Consider the following 19155-nt stretch of genomic DNA (forward strand, 5'->3'; position numbering starts at 1 on the left):
CGCGTGTCATCTAGATGTGAATCACCATAATTTAACATAAAACACAGAGAAGGGGCGCATGCAGAAAAGAGAAGTAGCCAGGCTGCTGCTGGGTGGCGAGATCCAGTGCTGGAACAAACACAGCGTGCAAGTGGAAAAAGGTCTGTCTCACTGCAGTTGAATAATGCAGGGCTCAGTTCAGCTGCCAGCTAAGCACCTTACTTCTCCATTAACTGGTCTCGAAAGAAGCAAGATGTAAATGATTCCTTATGCAGTAAGAGATCCATTTGTTTACTCCTTATTGAGCAGGAGAGGAGAGCTGGCAGGGCTGTGTGGTCACTGCCACTTGCGTGCCCCCGTGCAAGTTTTATTTCTGTTGTAAGATGTGTTTTATATAGAGGTTGTATTGTAAGTAACCAGACTGTGTATTTGCAGTGCTGGTTGCCTGGAAAGTCCTGAAGTTATTTGCCTTTTGGAAGTGCAGGTATGAGTGCTGGAGCCAAGGAGAAATGCTAAGCCATTTGTTGCCCTTTGATCGGCACGTTGGGTTAATCCATATGTACAACCACAGAACCACTCATGTTGGAAAAGCCCTCTGAGCATCCCAAGGCCAGCCCACCCCCCCATGCCCACGTCCCTCAGTGCCACATCCCCACAGCTCTGGGACACCCCCAGGGTGACCCCCCACCCCTGGGCATCCTGTGCCAATCCCTGATAGCTCCTTGGGACAGAAAATTTTCCCAGTACCCAACCTGACCCTCCTTTAGGGTCTTCCCACAGAGATGTGGAATGTGGTGCAGATGAGAATCCTGCCTACACAGGATTCCTGCCTACAAAGGCTTTCACTGGGGAAATGTTTTTTGCAAATTAAATGTCAGACTGAAGAATATTTTTAATGGTTTAAGAGCTAATGTTAAAAAGTTTCTTCAAACTCATCAGAAATAAGGATGATGATGGAACAGCAGAATTCAAGGGAAAAACGAGGTCAAAGAAAAATGCTGAGCAGATTATTTTCATCAGCTTTGGCCATGGAGTGGACAATCTTTCTCAATTTCCTCTTATTTTTCTAAGCTGAATGTGTACTCTAACAGTTGACAGTATACTTGTCAGCAGACACCAAAAATACACGCTCCGCAGGATCTTCCCTTCCAGAAACCCGTGGGTCAGCAAGCACCAAGGTGTGCGGTCCAGGTGAGCTGCCTTCTTACAGCTTTGTCTTCCAGCTCTCCTGCTAGCAACAGGAGAGCTTCTTCACTGCTGGGTGCTTTGCCTCCTTAGCGTGGGGGCACTGATGTGTTGTTGGAGGGCCGCTCTGAGGGAGGTGAACTGAAGGATGAATCAGTGAGAGCCAACAGAATGAAAGGCTTTGGTTTGTTGAAAGCACAGCTCAGCAGGGCTGGCTCTGGGGCTCCTCGCTCGGGGTGCTGGCGAGGTGCTGGGTTGCTCAGCTTCTACACAGGGCATTCCTCTCCCCCGGGACAGCACCAAGAAATCAAGCGTGGAAGGCAGAAATTGCCCGAGTTTTAGCAGACAGACTGGAAAGGAGGGCTGGTTTGGGGTTTTCTCTGTTTCTGGCCGTCTTCTGCTTCAGCATTGGTGTGTTTGGGAAGTGCTGAGTTTGCATCTGGGGCAGCACGTCGGTGTGGGAAGGGGAGCGTGGGGCTGGGGCTGCTCAGACATCAGCACTTGGGAGCTTTCCTTTGTTCAGTTCCATCCATCTTGCCAGTTTCAGACTGCCACGATTCCTTTGTAGCTTCCTTTTTAAACTCAGACGCAGTCTAGCCCAGACCTCGCTGACAGACACCGCTTCGCATTCTGCTCTTCACTGCTCACTGTGCTTATATCCCCATTATTTCTAGCTGCGTACACACAAAAACAATATTATTCCTATTTGCACTGTCACAAAAACATTTTCTTTCTGTGCTGTGTCTCTTAGAGGTCTGGTTCCCTTTGCTAGCGCAAGAGATGTTAAATATTTAGTGTTACGTTAAACATTTCATCAATTAAACCTCACACTGCTTTGAACAGAGCTTGCAGAAAACGTCAGCATGAAAGAAAATAAGGCCAGGCGAGAGGGAAGAGACGGGTTAGGCAAAAGCACGGCGTCCTTGTCAGCCACAAAGCAATACAAAACAGGCACAGACCTGCAGGTGATGTGCGGGATGAACGGAGCTTGAGGCGCCTGGCTGTGCTGCTGCGTCCATCTCACCTTCCCCAAAGGCAGCCTGCTGGTCTTGGGCTTGTTTTTCCACGGTTAGCTCTTTTTCTAGGCGCTTTCTGGCTTTTTGTTCTGCTTTTGTATCTTTAGGTGTTGGATAGTGATAGGACAAGGGGGAGTGGTTTTAAACTGAGACGGGAGGTTTAGGTTGGATATTAGGAGGAAGTTTTTCCCCCAGAGGTGGTGAGGCACTGGAACAGGTTGCCCAAGGAGGCTGTGGATGCCCCATCCCTGCAGGCATTCAAGGCCAGGCTGGATGTGGCTCTGGGCAGCCTGGGCTGCTGGTTGGTGACCTGCACACAGCTGGGGGTTGGAACTGATGAGCACTGTGGGCCTTTGCAACCCAGGCCGTTCTGTGGTTCTCTGAAATATTGCTAGATGGGTGGTTGAACTGGATGGTCGTGGAGGTCTTTTCCAACCTTGGTGGTTCAATGAGACCTGCAAGGCCCAGCTGCTGCCCCACTCCAACCTTCTGCATGTGAGACTATCAGTGGCTGCTTCCACGTCAGTGGGAGCTGGGTTATTTTGGTGTTACTTCAGCAAGAAGATCTAAAAATTTACAGGCTGCTATCTGTTTGTGACAGCACACTGACACAGCCCAGGAAATGATGGGTAATTGCACACAGCATATGCAGCTTTGTTTATACAAACTCCTGTGCTTACCCATCTCATATCCGCCCCTGAAATCCACAGCGAAGACACACCGTAACTGACAGCCTGTACGCCCTGGTAAGGTTCTCAGTTTATTTCCTCTACTTTATTCTGGTCAAAAAGCGAGAGGGAGAGGAGGCAGAACCTCAGAAGGAAATACCAGGAGCACTGAATAACATCTACTGAGCTGCGGTGTGTAGGAGAGAAGTGGGATTGACATGGTTTGTGCTGCTGTTTGTTTTCAGGAAAGTCATTGTGTAAATCAGGGATGTGTTTCAGCTGTTCCTCCTCAGAGCTTCGTTTTCTCTTTCCCTTTCAGTTCAGCTCTTACCTATAAAAATGTGTTAGCTTTGAACTGTAAAAATGTTTCTCTGTTATTGTTCTAAACAAAATGCAGCTTGCCTGAGGAAATGCATCGGGGCTTTTAGAACTCTGCGTAGCAGAGATTTGAATTTCAGGTCTTAATTTGTTCTGTGAGAGCTATGGGGAGTCATCGTCATGAAACGAAAGTTTGCTCCTGTCAGATCTTTACTTTGTTTTGATTGATCTTTTCCTTCTGTAGTTCAAATCCATCCATTTTTCCATGGCACCTACAGAAGGATCTCCCCCCTTCCCTGGGGAGACTATTGCTCGGCAAGTCCACAGGCTGTTACCATGCAGGTGATGAACAGCCCCAGGTTGTGGGTAGCAGCTCTGCTGGGTGTTGTGGGCACACTGCTCGGAGGAGCCGCCCCTGAGTGCTGGGTGTCCCTAGGGAGCAGTTCCTGGGCTCGTTCCTTTGAGAATGACGTGGCAGTTCTTCACCTCCCGGAGAAGGGGAGCGGATGGGAACGTTTCTGCACAGTCATCAGTGTCACCTTCATGTTCCAGGCACAGCAGGTCGGTGGTGGGAGCTGACCCGGGCTCCCTGCAGTCAGGGCCATTTATAATTCATGCCAGAAAGCTTTCAAGATCTGATGTGAGTGCCGTGAGCATCCAGAGGGACGTACTCCTGCTGTTCTCTTCATGGTAGACATAGATGGGACCCACGCATATCACAAATGGTTCCACCTGCTTTACAAGGGTAAGCGAAGGAAGGGCAGATGACGCTTTGCCCCAGTCAGCTTCATCTGCTACTACTGCCCAGTGCCCTCCAGATAAATCACATACACCAAGGCCTCCTTGGTCACAGTAGTATTTTTTAAAGGCGGTGTTTTTTAAGATGCGTCCTTTCCTCATGAAAAATGGATGTGTTTTGATAACATAAATTATCCCCATACTTCAGTTCGAATTAAAATCAATTCCGATGATAGAGTGAATGTTTAGAAAGCCCACTGTTTGTTCATAAGGAGCTGATGGGAATGATGAGTATACTTTTAAAAATAGCAACAATTTCTGGAATGAAAACCAAATTCCAAGCAGAGGGAAAGCATCACAGATTTAGTCAACAACCAGAACTTCTTGGAGGTCATACTGTGGGAGATGCTGGCGACTTTAAGGAGCACACGTTGGGGTGGGGGGCAGCCAGATGCTGGAACAGAGATGGGCAGCGGGGTGTCACTGCCCCCGGGGGCTCAGAGCCACCAGGCAAGCACTGAGCATCCTGCACAGCTGGATGTGCTTGTAGCAGCACTTGGGTCAGCCGCAGCTCCCTGCTAACCCGGAGTACCTGGAGCTGGGATGCACATGCTCCAAGCAGAGTCCTCAGGGCGCTTCCATTCATATCAGCACGCTCAGGTATCTTAGGATAAAGCACAGATGCAGCTCTGCAGTAGAAGCTCCCGGGGTGCCTCTATTCAAAGTACAGCCTGGTGTCCCGGCAGCCCTGGGTAGGATTGGTGCCCTCCCTGGCTACAAACAAGCACAGCAGGCAGGCTGGGCAGTATTCCTACTATGGCATGTTAAGCTGGGTTTTTATATAGAATTACCATCTAGCACGGGAATATGCAGTTATTCAGAAGATCTTTCCAAATTACAAATGCTACCGTTGAGTTCTTTATTCAGGTGGTAAATGATACCTGCATGGAAAGCGACAGAAAACAGAGAAATCTCATCGTCTTTAATCATTGATTTTGATTCCTGGGTGCTCTCAGGGAAAGGGCTGTTCTGGAAGAAGCTGCACAACATGATCTGCTGACTCCCATGCGTGGCACAGCGCTGCTGCTTCCCAGGTTAATGTGTAACTGCAGCACTTGGGCTGCAGGGAAAATGAAGTGGTTTGCTTGGGTTGGAACCTAATGCTGTTATCTGAGCTGCTGCTAAAGGTATCAAAGTGTGCTCCAGTGTTCTGCTTTTGTATTAGATTTGCCTCTACTAAGAGGGATATAAATATATTTTATAGGCCGATTCCTAGAAATTGATATCTTTTTAAGAGCCTTCTTTGTGTCACCTGGGCTATGGTTTGTGTAAGAATAACTGCTGTACTCAGGGCAGCAGGTTTATGGCCCCAGCTGTGGTTTGCCCAGCAGCAGTAACTCAGAAGGCACCGTTAGCTGGGAGCAGCTCTTCCTGCAATTAGCACATGCAGCAGTCAGGTCCCTGATTGCAGCTCAGCGAAGGGCATCCTTCAGAGCAGGGTCCTTCTTGTATGCAGGCAGCATCCTCGCGTGTCCCCTCGCCACCGCTGCCCTTTCCAGCAGCCCTAGAGCAAACCAAACAGCTGGGAAAGGCCCCATCTCTGTTTTGCCCCAGGAAAAGGCAGAAGACATCAGGGCCTGTGCAGCTGCACAGCTCATCACAGCAGTGCTGCAGGTGGATGGGTCACGGGGGGCTCGCTTCTCTCCTGCCTGCATGAGCTGGTGGGAAGGTTTGTCCCAGGCACCAAATGGCATCCAGAACTGCTGCTGGCCGTGCCATGCTCACCCCTCACCAAATCTTGTCAGATTTGGGCTGCTGGTATGAATTTTTGGAAACCATCTCAAGGAAGGGTGTGCTTCCATAGCTGCACTGCCTGTTCTGCATTTATGGTATCAAAATGAAATGTAAGAGCAGGGAGCTGTGGGGTGTAGGCATTAGCATGTATTTGGAGGAAAAGATCCCGGACACATTTCATTGTTGGTTTTGAAAGTTCTTCCTTTCTTCTCAGGTCTTCCATTTCCTTTCTACCAGTTACAGGTTGGCAGAATTTCAGTTTTTTACATGTTTCATACCCTGCACCTTCCCGATTCCTCCTTACCGAGTGATGAGGGGCAGCTCGTTATTTTCCTGTATTCATACACGTTGTGATTTAGGTTTTGACCCTCGAACGTTGAGTGCTTTGAGTCAGGGCTGGCAGGGAGCTCCGTGGGTGCACCTAGGTGCTATGGAGAGCCGTGGTTTGGTCTGCGTCACCTAACAGTGCCACAGAGACAGCGTGCTGCTGTGATGGAAAAGTACTCGCAGTGCATACGCACCGAGGTGAAGCCAGTTGTGCTCTCTCTTCTGGAAGCTCATTGGCATGCATTGAGGCTGGAGAACTCGCTTTGGCAACTGAGTTTCTGATGTCTCTGTCACCGCAATATAAATTCCAATGCAGATCACCCGTTTATTTTGTTTCGTGTTTCTTTTGACTGGAATAAAGGGCAAGGCAGACATCAGCTCCGTGGGATTTGTACAGAGCCAGCTCAGGGTTTCAGCACAGCCCCTGGCTGAGCAGTGCGGCGCTGTGCTTTTATCCACGCGGTCCGTCCCTGTGGGGATGCAGATCTCATTGCTTCCTGGCCAGAATCCCACCAAAGCCCCCGAGCCCCTTCCAGCAGCAAATCCAGCAGTCGGCAGCCACCGCTGTGCTCATTCAGAGAGATCTTTTTGGAGACATTTTATTTACCAGATGCGTTAAAACACCCACGTGGAGATCACTGCGGGTTCCTCGGTGAACACTGTATTTAAAGTCTTTAGGTTGCAGCTGCTTGACGGGGAGGCATGCAGCTCATTCTCAGCCATGGATTCTGCTGCCAGGCTGTGGCAGCCACTTTGCACAAGCTGTAGGCAGGGGCTGGGCTATGGGGGGTTGTGGCTCTCCCTGGACGGTGGCTGCTGCCAGCTGTGCCCGGTGGCCGTTCTGAGGCTGTGAGAGGGACACACCAAGTGCTTTGGCATCACTGAATGTGAGAGGGGAGCGGGACAAGCACTGGTCCGTAGTGATGAATAATTCTGAATCTATTTTAAATTGCATCCACTGGCAGACCAAAATGTCGTTTGATGGGAGCGCTGCCCCATGGCTTGTTTCCCTGGCTTGGCTCTTGGTGCTGGAGGGCTCTGCTGGGGGCTTTGGCTCCAGGGCGAATGAACCCTCTGGGTTTGTGACAGTAGAGCTGCACGGTGGGTGAGCGGTTCAGCATCATTGCCACTGAGTGAGCCTGGAGCCCAGTGGGGCACAGGTGGCACAGTCACATCCTGCAGCAGCTCCAGGACTGGGCTGGTGGTTCTTGCGGCCTCTGGGAGGTTTTCCAGCCACTGCTGTCCCTCCCAGGCAGCAGCGGTTCTCCCTGCTTGTCTCCTGCTTGCTCTTTGCAGCAGCATCCTTTGAGTTTAGGCTGGACATTAGGAAATACTACTTCTCTGAAAGAGTGGCCAGGCACTGGAATGGGCTGCAGAGGGAGGTGGTGGAGTCACCGACCCTGGAGGTGTTCAAGGAACGTTTGGATGTTGTGTTGAGGGACATGGTTTAGTGAGAGCTATTGGTGATGGGTGGATGGTTGGACTGGATGATCTTGTAGGTCTTTCCCAACCTTGGTGTTTCTGTGGTTCTGTGATTCTGAGTTAGCTCTGTGCCATGCACAGGACTAAAGCAAAGCGACCTCCTTAGCGTACCTACAAATTACTGCATCTCCCCCATTTTCTCTAACAAGTTGATGAGCAGCACTGTATCTTTTTCACCCAGCCACCCCTGGATGCTACTTTACAGCATAGCAGTGCTTGTATATTTAATAAAACTTCTAAGGACATCTGTCCTTGTTTCTTTGTGAGGAGTGGTGGAGCACATATCTAAAATTCGGCTCTCTCTGTTACCTTGCATTGTCCAGGCCTTTCCTTACAGCCCCAAGCCAGATGTGTCTCATCAGCTTTGGTTTCTGCTGCTGTATTTTTGTTGCAGTAACAAAGATAACAAAAAAAAATGATGGTAGCATGGAGAAAATCCTTTCTTTGTAAGATGCCGCAGTGTTCTGACCTTTGGATTTACTCATGAGGCATCAGATGCAACAACCAAAGCCAGAACAAATTGTTTCACAGGTTTGCAAGCTTTAATTGATTCCTTTTTTGCAGTGGCTTAATGCACTGTATCCTTGCTCGAGTGAAGTTCACTTTTCGACTTACGGGATCCGTGTGTGCTCATGTAAAATAAACATAAACAGTGAAAGAGCTCTGAATTGTTCAGAATAATAATGCAATGCCATGAATACAAAAGCAGTGGGGACATTTGGGAAAGTTTAAGGACAGTGACAGGTTATTGCAGTGTGCGGGAGGGAGCTGTGAAGCACTGCTCATTTTCAGTCCAGAAGGGTGCATCTGTTGGCTGCCCTGGTCTTTGGTTGTTTAGATCCCATCTCGCTGCGTATCGCTGCTCCAGGGGTGGCCATGTGTGGGGCACATGCTGGGCTCATTAACAGGGCTCTGGAAGAATTACTTATCCTATGTTGTAATTTGAGTTTCGTAGACTCACAGAATCATCAGGGTTGGAAAAGACCTTCAAGAGCACTCCAACCATCTGCCTAGCACCAGCGTAACCCTGCTGAACCACGTCCCTCAGTGCCACATCTGCACGTTGGTGAATGATGTGGCCTTGCTTCTCATGGTGTGTCAGACAGACGTGGTCATTGCTCTTGGAGGGTTGGCACTCTGATCCCGGCCCGCACCCAGCTAAACAGGTGGCCGGTGGCATTGTGCCCTGTCTACTTGAAGAGCACTTCTCCTGCTGGGCTAAGTCAAATGGAAACAAGGGGAGAGCCCTTAAAGACTGTGACTTCTCCATCGCTTCTTTTCCAACTGTCTCGACTAATATCAGCATCCTCCTTGGTGAATCTCCCATCCGAACCAGGTGTTTGGTGCTGGCCCTGTGCAGCCCAGTGGAGCTGTACTGAGCAGACCCATCCTCGCCTTCCATCAGCTCCCCTCCTCGTGCAGCCCTGGGTGTTCTGCATCTTACAGCTCCCCTTGCCTGTATCATGTAAAGCTTACCGCAGGTGTGAAAGCACTGTTTAATTCTTGTTTTATCCCACACCTTCCAGTGCATGTTAAATTAGCAGTTTACGTATTACTTTGCTGTAATGAAAAAGACCTCTACTCTGTTATAAAGAGTAGATTCTAATTTTAAAGTTACATGTTTGTTGCTGCTGTCATCTTGATGCTTTCCCAGTATGTGATTTTCATTTTTTTTTATTAGCTCGTGTTTGAAATAATGAACGTCGGTGCCAACAAATCATCACAAACAACAAAAATAGGAGTTGCAATTTCTTGTCTCATTCTGCTGACTAAAGATGTTTTCGAGATGTAACTTAAATCTACTTGTAAGTGTTGGTGGGCCCGTCCCACAGCTTGGCCATGGGTTTGTGGGCCTGCAGAAAGCTGGGGAATGTGTGGGTCCCACCCAGGCTGGGCTGGGAGCTCGGGCTGCTGGTCGGGCAGCCGGTGGTGTTTCAGGATGGATGCAGAATGGAATGTCAGTGAATGGATGAGCTCGGTGTTGAAGGGGATGCTGCATGTTGGCAGGTTCGTATGGATCGTTTTCTTGGAGTTGATTCTTCCCCATTTGCATGCTTCTTGGATCTGTCCTTAGTTATTGTTTCAATATTCATATTATCTTTCAGTATTAGAGCGCTGCAGTTTGGCAGCATTCTATATAGCCTTAATCTTTAGCCTTGTGAAATTTGTAATTCATTGCTAATGAACTTCATAACTAACTACCCGGACAATTAGGGAAAATAGGGTTTCAAAATGATTAGCATCAGTGTGGCATGGAAGGGTCTGTTCTGTGCGAGCGATACTCTTAATGAACTCAGAATATTAACAACTATTTCCATAGATCCTGTGTGCCCCATTCAGCTGTAGGATGTATTTCCATAGATCCTGTGTGCCCCATACAGCTGTAGGATGTATTTCCATAGATCCTGTGTGCCCCATTCAGCTGTAGGATGTATTTCCATAGATCCTGTGTGCCCCATTCAGCTGTAGGATGTATTTCCATAGATCCTGTGTGCCCCATTCAGCTGGTAGGGGTGTTGGAGCAACGTAACCAGCTGCACTGAATTACTTGTTAGCAGAACACGAATCTAGCTTGGTGGTTGCCCTCCATCAGCTCCCCGGCACTGCTGCTATGCGAGCCTCTAACTTGTAGCTCTTCCAGGAGAGATCTCCAGGTGTTCTGAAGAGCTCTCCTGGAAGGTGAAGGCACTTCCCTCCGATACAGGAAGGGTTAAATGCTGGTGCACTGCTTGGTGGGACCCCAGTCTGGGCAATGAGGCGAGCGTTCATCTGCATGCTTGCTTTAGCAGAAATGACATTCACCTCCTTTGTGTCTGATTCTATTAACTAGATACAATTTTCAGCCAATATCAGACATAACAGCTTTCAGTTGCTCTTCAGATGAAACTAATCTATGGTTCACTGGTCTAGAATCCATTTCATCCCCAGTTTATGTCCAAACAGAGCAATGCAGAAGACTGATCCATTCCAGATGTGCTTCTCACACGATAGGCTTTGGGAAACGTCAGCTTGGGGCCAAGTTTCCATTCTCCACATCTCAAGAACAAACACAGCTTATAACAGACCGCTCACCTCTGTGAATGCTGGTTTTGTATTTTGAAGCCATGTAGGCTTTCATTAATTCATGTCTGAGATGTTGGTGGGGATTTTGATTGACCTCAGGCCAGGATGCTCATTGCCTGCACAGTGTGGCACAGCAACCTCAGCAGTGGGAGCTGCTGTGACATGCGCTGGTTTGGCTCCATGTGCTCCAGACCAGGGGTGGTTCTCAGGTCCCTGTTGCCCTCCACGTGGCTGAGTATGGATGATGTGGTGTGTTCTGCCTTCTTTGTGACCAACAACATCGCAGAACAGGATCCCATATACCCTGGAGATTGGAAGTGAGTGAAAAAGCCATGAGGAACAGGATTAAGGAGATTAGAAATAGCTGATCCCTCCGTTCTCAGCCAGCAACACTGCAGTACTCTGCCTGGTGCCTCACCTCCAGCACTGCGTGCAATTTGGCTGCCAGGATATAAAAAAGACATCAGGCTCCCAGAGGGTGGATTGCCTCATTTGATCACATCGTTTGGTGCCATCTTAAGGAGGTCTCAGCATAGGACTGGTGTCACTGTGGGCTGTGGGAGCCCATGGGGAGCAGCCAGGTGTTGGTGCAGAACATCTTTGAGGTTGTTAGAGTAGTGTGGTTAGGTTGAGGTTGGACCTGGTGATCTTGAAGGTCTTTACCAAGCTGAGAATTCTGTGATCTGGTTCACGGGCTCTTGGTGCCGTTGGTCCCCAGGCCTCAAATAAGGGGGGTGGGGGTGTGAGGGAATGGTTTGGGTTCTCTGCTGTTCCCATCCAGGTTGCCAGGTCAGCAGAAGCCCAAAGATGAGCCTGTCCAAGGAAGCCATGTGTTGGTGGCCTTCCAGCCTGCCAGCAGCCTCAGTGAGCAGTGAGAGGCCAGCCCACGTGTAAATCGGGTGGCTGAGTTTGGTGGATTTCCAGAGGGCAAGTGGGAAAAAAATTCCCTTCCCTGTGATTTACCTCTGTTTGCCCAACTGATCCAGCTCAGACGTGTCCCAGCACTTCCTTTCATTGCCAATCACTTCACTGTGGAAAAAGCCCCACGGTGCGGCGTTTAATCAAAAAGACACGATGGTCATAGAATAAATCCTTCTAGTTCTAAAACATTTATACAAGGGAAAGGAAAATCTATCAGAAGTGAGAGAATCTCCAGAGAATGGCCAACAAAAGCCAGGCACTGAGAGCTGCTGGTGCTGCCGGGCGCGGAACACAGGGCTGTGCTTTCGTCAGCCTTGCCATTATTCATCTGCTTCCCCCAGAGCCTGGGAGAATTTAACAGAGTAATGTTTGGGTGTGCTGTGCTCTGCTCAGTGCACAGTAAAACGGACTTTGTAACGCATGAAATCAGCAGTAGAATTATAGAATGATAGAAAGCTCCAGATTTACAGAATGTGATAATCTTTTAAAACTTCTTTGTAGGAAATGTAGTAACCTCACAGTGGAATTTAATACCTCGTCACGAGTGATGCATGAATTTCAGGTTGGATATTACAAAGTGTTCCTTCTCCAAAGAGTGGTCGGGCGCTGCAATGGGCTGCCTGGGGAGCAGGGAGTCACCAGGCTGGGGCGCGGAAGGAAGGTGTGGACGTGGCACTGAGGGACGTGGTTCAGTGGGAAACACTGGTGGAAGTGGGCAGCTGGACTGGGTGATGCTGGGGGTCTTTTCCAACATCAGTTTCTTTTTAGAATCCTTTCTGTGATTCTACGGTTACCTTTTCGGATAGTTTTGTTGTAAAACTCAATGGCAGCATTGGTCCTTGTGGCTGCGTGGTTACAGCGAGTGCAGCAGCACCCAGTGCTTGGGTGGCTTTCAGGGCTGTGAAGTCTCCTGAATGAGTAAGTGTTACTTATTGTTCCCTTGTTGTTTGTCACTTAGAGGCTTTCTGTTCATCCCAGTGTCTGGTGTGGCTCAATCAAAGCCTACCAAATTCTGTTAAATGAGCAAGTAATTATATTTCTCAGTGCGGTTCAGTGGATTTATTGTTTTGGCTGATGTGAAGACTTATTACTCCCATAATTGAGATAAGTGCATTTTCATTGTGTTCTATTGCTAATAAAATAGTTGTGATTTAACATCTTGCTGGCTTAGAACAGCTAGACCTTGTGCCTAATTACAGACTTTTCTTTTGCTTAAGATTCTATGCAACGGAGGTTGAAAGGGTTTGTTTCCAAGGAAACAAATGCACTGCACTTTCGTCGCATAAAATGTTTCCTGATAGAAAATTCCATAAGCAGGCTCCCAGGAGCTGCAAGCGGCACAAGGTAACTGCGGCAGATCCGGAGCACATCGCCAGCTGCTGTGGGCTGACCCTGCTGCTGCCATCCCCACATTGCTGCTTGGGTGTGCTGGGAAGCAGCGGTGGCAGAACACCAGCGCTGGCATCACTGCTGGAGTTTGTCAGCGTGCTTCAGTGGTGTTTCTTACTGTTTGTGCACTGCACGTGCTTCTGCAATAATAGCAGTGTGCTAGGAGCTCCCTTTGTGGCTAAAAGAACACACCTGCTCTTCTATGTTACAGCTCTACATTTGCACACTGCTATTAGTTTTCATACCGTGTTGATAAGGAAACTCCTTTGGCACAGCTCAGACATTTCAGTGAGTTTTGGCAGAGCAGTGCTTTGGCAGAGGCGTGCAGGGGCTGCAGCACGCTGCCTTTGCCCAGGGCTGTGCGTCCCCAGTGCTTTCCCACTGCTGCTAATGACGACAGAGGCAGTGTTACCTGGGCAAGCTTCTTGTGCTGCTGTGTTACATAAAGCTTGTGCGGTGCCATCTGCCTGCTGGGCTGCTGAGAGTGCTCTCGTATAGCCCACGGGGTTGGCTCTGACGTGGAAAGCGCTCTGCTTGGCAGCAAAAGCAGATTTTTATCCCTCAAGTTCTGTCTGGGTGTGCCTTCCTCAAACTGGGGTCAACTCAGCCGATAGCTCAGAAGGCAGAAATGGCAGTGGCTGTAAGAAGTCCTTTTCCCCGTGCTTCTTCAGGTGGTTGTTTTGCTCTCTGCAGAGCTGACTGCCACCACCCATCCCCTGGTGCAGGGGGAGGAGTTGCGGTTTGGGGCTCCGACCTCTGGGGATGTGTTCAGTAACCTGCATGCAGTGACTGCATCCGCCCTATGGAACACATCTGTGCTCTGTCTTGTTCCATCTGCACACAGTCCAGAAGAATCATAGAAACACAGAATGGCCTGGGTTGCAAAGGCCCACAGTTCTCATCTCATTCCAACCCCCTGCTGTGTGCGAGTCACCAACCAGCAGCCCAGGCTGCCCAGAGCCACATCCAGCCTGGCCTTGAGTGCCTGCAGGGATGGGGCATCCACAGCCGCCTCGGGCAACCTGTTCCAGAATGCCACCCTTGGGTGCATGGTTCTTCAGTGCAGGTGCATTTCCTCTCTGAACATAACTGTGTGTATTTCACGGTGCATTGTGCTCTGCTATAATGATGGCACATTCACTGTGTTTGCAAATCATTTAGGAATTCTTGTTCTAATTTGCACAAAATCAATGCACCAAAGTCTTCTGACTTGGACGAATTAGGTAGGGATGTGCATATTATCCTGCTGCTGGAAGTTCATATGAGAGTAATTTCAATATGAAAAACCTGCCACTGTCAATATGAGATACTTCTTTGTTAAGAAGATGTATCACTGAAAGGGAACTTTCAGTAATCTGAGGAGATAAGTTATTCACCAAATCATAACATTGATAACGTCTGGAAACCAACTCGGAAGGGGTCGGAGAAACTGAAGATTCGCTGCTGTTTGAAGTTCAAAATATCGTATTGTCTTCTTCGGAGTGACTGTACAAAGGTAGGGATTTCAGCATACAGAACTGGAATACTGGCAGGAGGTTGGGGCTGGGGGGGTCAGCTTTTGCTCCCAGGGAACAGCCGTGAGATGAGAGGTGACGGCCTCACGCTATGCAGTGCAGGGGCAGGCTGGGTGCTGGGGGACATCTCTGCTCCAAAGAACAGTCAGCACCGCACAGCTGCCCCAGGGGTGGGGGGGGTCCGAGGCCGAGTCCCCTGGGGGGGTGGTTTCAGAGCCGTGGGGATGTGGCACTGAGGGACGTGGGCAGTGGGCACGGGGTGGGCTGGGGGAGCTGAGAGGGCTTTTCCATCCTGAATGGCTCTGCGGTTCTGTGATTTCACTGGTGATACCACGCTCTGCTAGGCATTTTTTTCCCCTGTCATGAACTCAAGTGAAAATAGAAAATATTTTAAAGCATTTTCATGCAGATGGATTTGTACTCCAAGGAAAGTGAGAGCGTGACGGGAGCTCACAGTGTGGAAGGGGAGCAGAAAGGAGCAATCTGAGTGCTGGAGGAAAGTGCTGCGTTCCCTTGTCTGCTGTCAGGAAATAGCTCCTTAAGTACTGCACTCCCAAATTGGCGTCTGCTTGTTTTAACACAGTCTGCTGTTAGGTAAAAATACCCCTCCTGCACTCAAGCAGCTAGGAGAGCTAATGCTCTTGAAAACTACAGCTTAAAGGGCTGCAGACAAAAAGAGACAAAAAGAACACGTTGAGGGTAAGAAGTCATAATATTATGACCTACGTTAAAGAGGCAATTACGTTCTTCACACCTACCTCTGTGCAGCAGGTGAGGCACACAGCAGCCAGCCAAGCACTGTGCTGGGGCTGCCTGACCCTGGGTGCAATGAGCTGAGGTCATAGAACCATAGAATGGCCTGGGTCGAAAAGGCCCACAGTGCTCATCAGTTCCAACCCCCTGCTGTGTGCAGGTCGCCAACCAGCAGCCCAGGCTGCCCAGAGCCACATCCAGCCTGGCCTTGAATGCCTGCAGGGATGGGGCATCCACAGCCTCCTTGGGCAACCTGTTCCAAGCAAGGACCCTGGAGACGTGGCACCGAGGGATGCGGTCAGTGGAGAGGGTTGGTGTGGGCTGGGGGTCTTAGAGAGTCTCTCCAGCCTTCACGGTTCTGTGGTTCTATGATGTCTGACACATTGCTGTCCAACTGCTCAGTCTAACTCACCTCCTAGTGCCAATGTGTTTACAAGTGACAATATTACAGTCTGCAAACAATTAGAGAACTTTTTCTCCACCTCTTTGTTGAATTTCATCTAGAAAACAACCATCAATGCTTTCTTACCAACTGAGGCAATGCAGCAAGCCTATCTCAAAAGAACTGGAGCATTGAGAGCTAATACAGCTCACATTAGGCGTTAAGCTCATTTCGAAAAATTTGTGGTGGTTTCTGTTTCAATCAGATAAATGATTATTGGTTCTGGTTCAGTCCCTTCGCCTCCTGCCATGGGAACGCGCGTCCCCTGCAGCATCTCTTCCACAAATTGGTTTCAGAAAGCTTTAGAGTTTGGAAGTAGCCAAACCGGAACATGAAATTAAAGCCCCCTAAAGGTACAATAAAATAGTAGATCAAAATATGAGCCTGTTGGAAACCTGTCCAGTGTGTGTACTTCTGCTACACACAGCGTGCCCATAGCCTTAAGGTCCTGGTGTGCTGTTACCAAAGATGTGTGCTCCGAGGAGGTTGTCCTGCCAGGACCTGCCTGGGAGCTGCTTGGTGCCCGGACCTCCCACAGACGGCTGCAAAGCTGGCAGTGCTGTGCTCACGGCCCTGCTGCTGTTGTCAATTCCTTATGTTGTTTCCTACTGAAAACATCTCAGAATGGCTCGCTGCGAAGCTGCAGGAAGGATCGGCTCTCAGTGAGCTCATTTTCCAGCTTCTGTGTTCAGGAAATGTGGCACCGAGGGATGTGGTTAGTGGGCGTGGGGGTGGGTTTGGTGGTTTTAGAGGTCTGTTCTGATCTTTATGAATCTATGATTCCGTGTTTTATTATTGCATTGCTTAAGTGTATTTTTCAGCCTTAGCCAGAGGACGCAGGTAGTTAAGGCAGTGGTAAAGTAGTGCGCTGGTTGCCTGCTTCACAGCAAGAAGGAAATTAGAGTTGCAAAACAGAATGTCATCATCGTGAATCAATGTGGCCAGAAAAAAGGCAATGAATGGAAGGCCTCTGCGTGGCCGAGCACTTGGCTGCGTGTGCAGGCAATTGCATCACTTGCAAATCAATAGATAGCTTTGTACTCTGCAAGTCAGCCCCAGTAGGTGCGTGTGCTGAGCAGAACTCTGTAAACATTCGTGGAAGGGTCGATGCTGCTCTGCCAAACAGCTCCAGGAGTCCCAGGGAGCTGCACTGGGTGGGAAGCTGGATTCTGAGAGTTACATCCCCTGCCCCATACATGTCCAGCCATCCATCTCAGTGTTCTTCTGTCCGTCTGCCCATCCATCCATCCATTTGCCCATCTGTCCATCCACGTGTCCGTCCATCCATCCATCCATCCATCCATCCATCCATATGTCCATCTCTACATCTGTCCATCCATCTGTATGTCCCTCCATATGTCTGTCTGTCCATCCATCCATCTGTCCTTCCATCTGTGTGCTCATCTCTACCTCCATCTGTCCAACTGATTCTCAGGCTTTCAGATTACAAGCTGGGATCTTTGCATATTGCCTTGATTGTTCCACTGGTAACCACGAGGAGGAAGGCAAAATTTTCCTCTCGGTGTGTTTAGTGTCTTATTTATTTCTCTGGGGTGAAATCCCCAATGTGTTCTTGAAGGGTACGTGGCCTTTAATCTGGGAGGAGGTGCCATGGGACGTGCACACAAATGTGCTGCACTTCTGCTTTGTCTCCAGGCGTCGAAAATACCAGGTGATTTCTTTCGGGCTCTGCACTGGTGCTTCCTGGGCACTGAGAGCATTCCTGAAGCTTTGCAGCAATCTGCTATTGACTGGGAGGATGAAGGTAGAATGTGCTGGAGGACCTGGAGTGCTGTAGGCCAGCATGATAAGCGTTCCAGGAGCACAGTGGTATCATCCACATCACATCGGGGATGCTCAAGGAGGGGAAGGGCTGGGAATGTGACGTGAGATGCCATAAAAATGGGAGCAGGGATAGAAGATGCAGCAGCTCAGTGTGGTGGGATAGAAAAAGAGCACATGGGAACTTCTGCCACCAAATGAGCAGTGAATTCATCTTGTCTTTATTCCAGAAGTAGTGGGAGTCGTGCTGCAGGCCAGCGTGGTGGGCTGGAGTCTGGCAGGATCTGAAATCTCACCAGAGGCGTTACTGTGTGTTATTTATAAGGGAGCTGTTGGGCCCCAAAGCCCCACGGCGCTGACGTGAGCGCTGGGAACAGCCCCAGCTTGGGTTCAGCTCATTAAGTGGGCTGCATTTCTCTTATTTAATGGTAAATTAGATTTCAGCCTGCCCCACGGCGGTGGTTGTTTCATCGAACCTCTGCAGCGCTTTCAACGTGTGAGGTGATCAGTGTGCTTGTGATGCATGAAGCATAGAATAGGCTCACAACACACAGGGGGTTGTGACCCACCACTTTGGACACCGTGGCTGCAAGCTGTGCTGCACCCATTGCCGCTCATGGCAAGGACCCTTCCTTTGGGATGTCAGAGGGAAGGCTCCTGTTAGGGGAGCCCGGTGGGAGGATGTGCTGTGCATCCCTTGGTGCTGCTCGCCCTGCAGGCAGCGTGCCACCCGCTTGGCAGAGCACCTTCCCCAGCTACCTGGCATTCCCCAGCCCTCCCCTGCCCCCCCGTGTCCCCTCTGTGCCCAGCACCGCTCACACCAGGGCCGTCACCGCTCACATCCCCAGCAGCGCCCAGCCCCGCGAGCCGGATGCTCAGCAGCGGAGCTTCAATGTCAATCCTGTAAAATTCCATTTTACGCAGAGACTCAAAAATCTGCTCTTGCTCAAAGCCTCTGGATGCGGCTGCGGCTGCAGGCGTACCTGCTTGGAGCATTTTCCTAGAAGCAGATGCAGGGAGCGGGGCTCCGCTCTGAGCACAGACGCGTCCCCGAGTGACGGAGCGAAGCAGAGCGTGCCGCTGCCGGTGCCAAGGGCCAGCCAGGCGCTGCTGGGGCACTGCGAGCCGTCCTCGGGGCTCACCCTTTGTTGCCATTGCTAAGCCAGGCCTTTGTCACAGAGGAGCGATCCCTGCGGCTTGTCACGGGAGGTGGGAGCGTCGGAAACTTGGGCTCAGCGGCGTCTGAGTGAGCGATGAGTGTGACCTGGGGAGGATAAACAGGAACGCGGGGATGTCTCTGGAGTTCGGAGAACACCCGCTGCTGCTTTTTTTTTTCCCTCTGTGTCAGTGTCACTGGAAGGGATGATACAAATGAGAGCAGGAAGCTGCAGTTTGGGTTCTGCCAGAAATAGATCTTTTTTCTTCTGATAGAGACGAAGAACTATGGGAGTCTGGAGAGGCTGTTCCGCGGCACCCTCACGGTCTGATTGCCAAGTCGTTTGTATTCGTGTACGAAGTGACATCCACCCTGAAATGGGAGTTGACATGTAATCAGAAAGAATAAAAACTCGTGGAGGTATCTGCGTGCAGCTGATACAAGTTCAGCACGAGGGGAGCTGGGGGTGAGCACAGAATGCGCTGAGCGCGCTCAGGCGACAAGAAGAGAAACGCCAGCGTGGAAGATGTTGAATGTTAATATTGCACGTAGTCGCCGTCACTCGTGGATTTGGTGAGTGTTACCTGTTCTGTCCTGCCTGGGTCAGGCAGCTCTGGTGGGCAGGAGG

General features: G+C 49.9%; 2 protein-coding genes across 3 annotated transcripts in view; both read left to right on the forward strand.

Moving 5' to 3' along the window:
• The window catches only part of LOC104912416 (cAMP-specific 3',5'-cyclic phosphodiesterase 4B-like), an 81141-nt gene that overhangs the window by 45479 nt on the left and 16507 nt on the right, over positions 1 to 19155 (forward strand). The window lies entirely within an intron of this gene.
• The window catches only part of LEPR (leptin receptor), a gene marked incomplete at its 5' end in the record, with an annotated part of 40749 nt that continues 39549 nt past the window's right edge, over positions 17956 to 19155 (forward strand). Inside the window, 2 exon segments of the mRNA NM_001303208.1 lie at positions 17956 to 17966; positions 19046 to 19057.

Source organism: Meleagris gallopavo, chromosome 10 (assembly GCF_000146605.3).
Source record: "Meleagris gallopavo isolate NT-WF06-2002-E0010 breed Aviagen turkey brand Nicholas breeding stock chromosome 10, Turkey_5.1, whole genome shotgun sequence".
NCBI classification, from domain to species: domain Eukaryota; kingdom Metazoa; phylum Chordata; class Aves; order Galliformes; family Phasianidae; genus Meleagris; species Meleagris gallopavo.